This window comes from Orycteropus afer, unplaced genomic scaffold, assembly GCF_000298275.1.
Source record: "Orycteropus afer afer isolate SDZICR_OR568_19922 unplaced genomic scaffold, OryAfe1.0 scaffold00011, whole genome shotgun sequence".
Lineage (NCBI taxonomy): Eukaryota > Metazoa > Chordata > Mammalia > Tubulidentata > Orycteropodidae > Orycteropus > Orycteropus afer.
The window spans coordinates 4,905,183-4,911,960 of NW_006921598.1; positions in this window are offsets into that span (position 1 = coordinate 4,905,183).

A 6,778-nucleotide genomic window follows, 5' to 3' on the forward strand; every position below is an offset into this window, starting at 1 on the left:
TGTTATTTGCCTTCAAGTCAGACCCAACTCATAGCGACCCCTCCTTGGGTTTCCAAGGCAGTATCACTACAGAAGTAGATTGCCCAATCTTCCTTCCAAGGAGTGGCTGGCGGGCTTCAACTACCAGCCTTCTGATTAGCAGTCAAATGCTTTCGGTACTATGTATGCCACCAGAATTCCTAGTTCCAATCTAAGTGACCTTTTTACTTTTATTTTGGGCATTTGGACCTCTTGCATTAAACACTCTTCCAGGGTTTGTAATCATCATCATCATCATCATCATTCCTTTTCCTCTTCGAATTAAGGAGCAAGTGTTTGACCCTTGTAGTCATTTACAACCCCCCTCCTTCAAGTGGAAGTACTGGCCAGTCTATTGAAAAATGTGAAAATGTAGGAATTTTCTGTTGTGTCACTGACATCCTGAAATGAACAACTAAAAATGTATTTTATTCATACTGCGGAATACCTTTAGTTCTTTTTCAAAGTCTGGTTCCAGCCTCTTGGTCAGTTATACCTTCATAACCATCTAATTTATCCTTCCAAAAATTCTAATTTCTACTTGTCATCTAGAGTCAGTCTCTGAGGTTAGATGCAGAAATCTCTAAGTTGATACATCTAACATTTTACCATAGTTGGAGAAAACATACAATTAAACAACTAGAACCAATAAAGCAAGATTGGTACTAATAAAATATAGATTGTATTAAAGCACACAGGAAGAAAATATAACTACCTGGTATGGAAACACACTACCTTGGAAGATATGCTTAAGCTAGAAAACTAAGGTGCCTGGTAGTGAGTTACATGAAGATTATGGCTAAGTGGTTTGAGGCTCAGAGAAAGGTTTCATGTACAAAGGAGGCTGGAGTCTGAACAGGGCATCAAAGTAGATCCAGTTGTCAGACTTAAGCAAACATTGTAGGTGTAAAGAGAACATTGTGGCTCACTGACCCCAAAGTTTGCATTGATCATTTAAATAACAGCTCTAATATAGTAAGAATAACTTTACACACCTATCACCCCCACCATCACAAGATGAGTTTGACCTTTCTAACATTGTCTTCCTTCTTCAGAGTTAATCCAGAAAGAGTAATGTGGAACCTAGAGATGGAGGGCATCAGTTGCTTCACGTAATCATATTCCAGGTATAAGGATTTCTAATTAGATGAGACAATCCATTACAAATATCTGACAACGTGCCTAGCACTTACAAGGTACTTTATAAAGTTTATTAAATCTGGAACTAAGCAGCTTCTGTGGAGCATCATAATGTCTCCAGCCTATCTTGCAGGTACTTGATGCTTACTAGCTCTTTTTTCATTTGAGTGAATGAGTAAATGAATGAATATATGGATTCTCTTTCTCTTTTATTTTCATTAGTAACAAGAGTATACAACAAAATCTTGGGATGCCAAACTATCTCTTCATGAATTTTGAATGTCACAATATGACTGGCATTTTGCCATTTATGGGAGAACACTTGCATGTGAACATTTCAGCATCCACTCAGCAGACATAGAGATTTCAATAATAAAATGAGGGCAAGAGCTTGGCCCACCCTTTGTATCTGCCACTGGTTTTTGGTACTGGCCACAGTATTGCTAATTTGCCATTGAAATATTAGCATTGAGAGGAGAGGAGACAAGATGATACAAGACACGATGAGAAGAAACAAGAGGAGCAGAGCTAATTTTTGTGTAAGATATGAGGTTTAAGTCAAAGTTCTTTTTCTTTCTCCCATGGATATCTAATTATTCCACTATCATTTGCTAAAAAAGCTCAATTACCTCCATTAAATTACTTCTATCTTTATCAAAAATCAGTTGAGCATATTGCTGTAGATCTATTACTAGATTCTCTAGTTTCCTTGATCTATGTGTCTGTTCTTCCACTAATACCACATGTCTCGATTACTGTAGCTCTGTAATACGAATTGATATCAGGAAGACATTACTCTCACTTATTATTCTCAAAATGGTTTTAGCTATTCAAGTTCCTTTGCTTTTCCATACAAAGTTTAGAATAATCATGTCTATTTCTACAAAAAAAAAAAAAATGGGATTTTGTTAGGAACATTAAATGTATGTATAAATTTGGCCATAATTAACATCTCTATTAGGAGCTCTGGTAGCGTAGTGCCTAAGGCACTTGACTGCTAACCAGAAGGCTGGTGATTCAGACCCACCAGCCACTCCTTGGAAGGGAGGTTGGGCAATCTACTTCCATAGTGATACCGCTTCAGAAACCCAAGAAGCGGTCGCTATGAGTTGGGGCCGACTTGACGGCATGTAACAAAAACAACAACTATGTTTAGTCTTATTGTTAGGTATCACCCAGTTGGATTCAACTCATAGGGACTCTGTGTACACCAGAGTGAAATTTGGCCCGGTCCCGTGCCATCGTCACAGTCATTGCTGTGGTTGAGCCATTATTTCAGCCACTGTGTCAATCCATCTCACTGAGGGTCTTCCCTTTTTTCACTGATCCTCTTCTCTTCTTGACTCTTCTAGTCCATGAAAATGATAGCTCTCTTCAATTTTATAATTTACCTTGAGTTCTTCTTCCAGTATTTTATAGTTTTGAGGATAATGTACATGTATTATTAGATTTTCATGGACTTCATTTAATTTGAGCAATTGTAAATGCATTGTATTTTTAATTTCAGCATACATGTGATCATTATTTATTGAAATTCAATTGATTTTGTATGTTTATCTTGTATCCTGCAACTTTGCTGAATTCACTTATTAGATACAGGATTTATATATATATTTTTTCTTTTTTAGATCCTGCAAGTTTTGAGATAGAAAATCATGTCATCATTAAATACAAACTTTTATTTATCCCTTTTGAATCTTGATGCTTTTTATTTCCCTTTTTTTGAATTAATACACTGGCTAGAACACTCAGTACTATGGTAAATAAAGTGGTAAAAGCCGACATCCTTACCTCCTTATTCTTGATCTTAGGAGAAAAGCATTCAAACTTCACCAATGAGTATCAGTTTAGCTGTAGGAATTTTGCAGATGTATATCCTGTTGAAGACATTCCACTTTGTTCTTATTCTTCTGAGAGATTTCTCATTAAGTAGGTATTGAATTTTGTCACTTTGTTTTTTGCTTCAATTGATACAATGGTGAGTTTATTTTCTTTTTTCTTTAACTTGTTCATACAGTGGATTACATTCTTTCAGTCTTTTTATTTTTCCTCTCTCCTTTTCTCCTTCTAAGACTCAAAGGTCACAAATATTAGATTTTTTTGTTATTGTTTCACATGTTCCTGAGGCTCTGTTCAATTTTTTTAGTCATTTTCTATTTTTCAAACTGAGTAATTTATATTCTTTTAAATTCTGATTCCCAGATCATTTCATCTGCCCCATCTATTCTGGTTTTGATACTATCCAATCATTTTATTTTTCTGCATTGTATTTTTTAGTTCTAAATTTCCATTTTTTGTTCTTTATATCTTCGATACCATTGTTGAACATTTCTATTTCTTTGCTGATACTTCCTGTATTTCATTTGTTTCAAGTATATTCATAATGACTGAATGAAGCATTTTTATAATAATTATCTTGAAATATTTGTCAGACAGTTCTAACATCTCTGTCATCTCAGGGCTGGCATCTATTGATTATTGTTTGCATTTGTTATGAGATCCTTTTGGCTCTTCATATGTGAGTAATGGATACCTGGATATTTTGTTACTCTGTTTTGAGGCTCTGGTCTTATCTAAACCTCCTACTACAATTAGCTTCCTCTGCCACGCTTTGGCAGACAAGAAAGATGCCTCATTATTGGCAGGTAGGGGTAGTAGTCCATATTCTCCCTTTGGTCTTTGTTGACACATGTTTATGGGTGAATGTTCCTTGTTACTAAAAGGTAAGGATGGAAGTTCTGGCTTCCCACTAAAACTATGCTAATACTTCACTGACTGGGAGGACTAGAGGGGCCTTTTTGCTGCTCCTCATGTGGCCTCTACCACCATGGAACAGTGAAGGATGACCTCATTACTACGGGATAGTGGTGAAAATATTGACGATCCACCACAATGGGAAGCAAAAGAAGCACCTTAGTAAGTGCCATATGGGAGTGAAAGTGCATGCTCCCCATGCAATCTTCAATGACATCATGGGTGTATCTTGGGGGAATGACCATTGTTACCATCCAGCCTGGATGAAAGTCTCCAATTTCTACTTGAGATTTTATGAAACCATTTAGCAGGGGTCTGGGCTCTATGTTACAGCCCAAAGAAGGTAGAAATATACACTTTGCCCTCAATCTTTGCTGGAGTGGGTGGGAGCAGGACCATAGATATTTTTGTGGTTATCTGTTTGGAGTAGAATAGTTATGACTATAATTTTTCTGTTTTGTTATATTTTCCCTTTGCTGGTGCTATAGTTAGAGAGAGTAGGCTTTCTTGGGAACAGTTTTGTGTGTTCCCATTGACCAACAAGTACAAAAGCTTTTTTTTTTTTTTTTTAATTTAGTTTCCCCTACTGTCTGAAAACAGAGTATCCCTATGAAAGCTTTTGTAAGCCAAAATGGCATAAAGTGAAGAAGCGATATTACCATTAATTTATACAGGAAAAATTTGTGAGCATTTCCAGACCCCCCAAATTACTTATAAAATCATACTAAATAACACATAAACTTTAAAATAATACTAGCATATAGTGCTCACAGACACAGTTCAAAGCCATGGTGGTTTGGTGCTATGATGCTGAGTGCCATTCCAGGGGAAGGAGCTTGGCAATGCCACTCTGGCTGCTCAGGTGGTGTACTGCCTCTTTAGGCTTCAGTTGTTGCAAAACAAATGCTGATTAATTAGTTGCACTTTTCGCAAAAGTGAAATTACTCTTAAAATTTCTTTAGGTTAGTGAAAACATGTATTAAGGTGGATTTTTCCAAAAAGCAAAATGGCATAAAACAAACTTTCAAAAAGCAGAATATACCGATTTTCAGTTTTCACTTTTTATTTGTGATTTCCAAGTTGTATCTAAGGAACAATTGACTAAGATCACGCACACTTAATTCTATATTTTTGTGTAAGAATTGTGATAGTTATTTTTTTGCATTCATAAGTTTGATTAATTTTTTGTGTATGGCATGAGGAATAGGTTAAACTTTATCCTTACATGTGTGTATATCCAATCACCTAGCACCATTTCTGGAAAAAAAAAAAAAACTATTTTTGCCTCATTGTATTGTCTTGGCACCATTGTCGAAAAACCCATAAATATAAGGGTTTATTTAATGACTCTCAATTATCTTTCATTGATCTATCTGTCTATCTTTATGTGAATACCACACTGTCTTGTTTCTGTAGCTTTGTAGTAAACTTTGAAATCATGAAATATGAGTTCTCAAAGTTGCTTATTCTTTTTCAAGAACATTCTGGCAATTCAGAATCTCTTGCATTTTCATGTGAATGTTAAGATTAGGTAGTCAATTTCTTAAGAAAAGGCAGTTAGTATTTTGTTTGAGCTTATATTAAATCTGAAGACCAATGGATATTCCCCTTAATGATATTACCCCTTCTGATCTATGAACATGAGATGTCTTTCTACTTATTTAGATATTCTTTAATTTCTCTCAACAGAGTTTTGTGGTTTTCATTGTGTGTTTTTACACTTCATATGCTAAATTTACTCCTATATAGTTAATCTTTTTGATGATTTTTAATTGCATGTGTTTTATTAATTTTCTTTTCAGGTTGTTCTTTGCTACTGCATAGACTTAGAATTAAGTTTTGCATTTTAATCTTGTATACTGAAATCTTATAGAACTACTAAATTTTGTTTTTGAGGAAATCTTAGAATTTTATACACACATTATTATATTATTTAAAATAGAGATAATTTTACTCATTTCCTAAACTGTTATTGTTGTTGTTAGATGCTGTGGATTCATTTCCAACTCATAGCGACCCCATGCACAGCAGAATGAAACACTGCCTGATCCCGCGCCAGCACCATGATACCTGCTATACTTGAGCCCATCATCGCAGCCACCATATCAATCTGTCTCGTTGAAGGCCTCCCCCTCTTTTGTCAACCCTCCACCCTACCAAGCATGACATCCTTCTCCAGGGAATGATCCCTTCCGACAACATGACCAAAATAGGTGAGACAAAGTCTGGCCATTCTCCCTTCCAAGGAGAATTTTGTGTGCACTTCCTCCAGGACAGAGCTGGTAGTTCTTTTAGAAGTCCATGGTACTGCCAGCATTCTTCACCAGCACCACAACTCAAAAACATCAACTCTTCTTTGTTCTTCCTTATTCATTGTCCAGCTCTCACATGCATATGAGGCGATTAGAAATATGGTTTGTGTCAGGCGCACCTTAGTCCTCAAGGAGACATCTTTGCTCCTCAGCACTTGAAACAGTTCCTTCATGGCCGACCTGCCCAGTGCTATACGTTGTCTCATGTCCTGACTGCTGCTTCCATTGGTGTCGATTATAGAACCAGGCAATATGAATTCTTTGACAACCTCAATCTTTTCTCCATTTATTGTGATGCTGTTATGGGTCCAGTTGTGAGGATTTTTGTTTTCCTTATATTGAGACATAATCCATACTGCAGACTGTATTCTTCAACCTTCATCAATAAGTGCCTCAAGTCATCCTCACTTGCAGCAAACAAAGTTGTATCTCAGGTTGTTAATGATTCTTCCTCCAATCCTGATGCCACATTTTTCTTCATATAGTCCAGCTTCTCGGATTATTTGCTCAGCATATAGACTAAGTGTGGGGAAAGGATACAACCCTGACACACT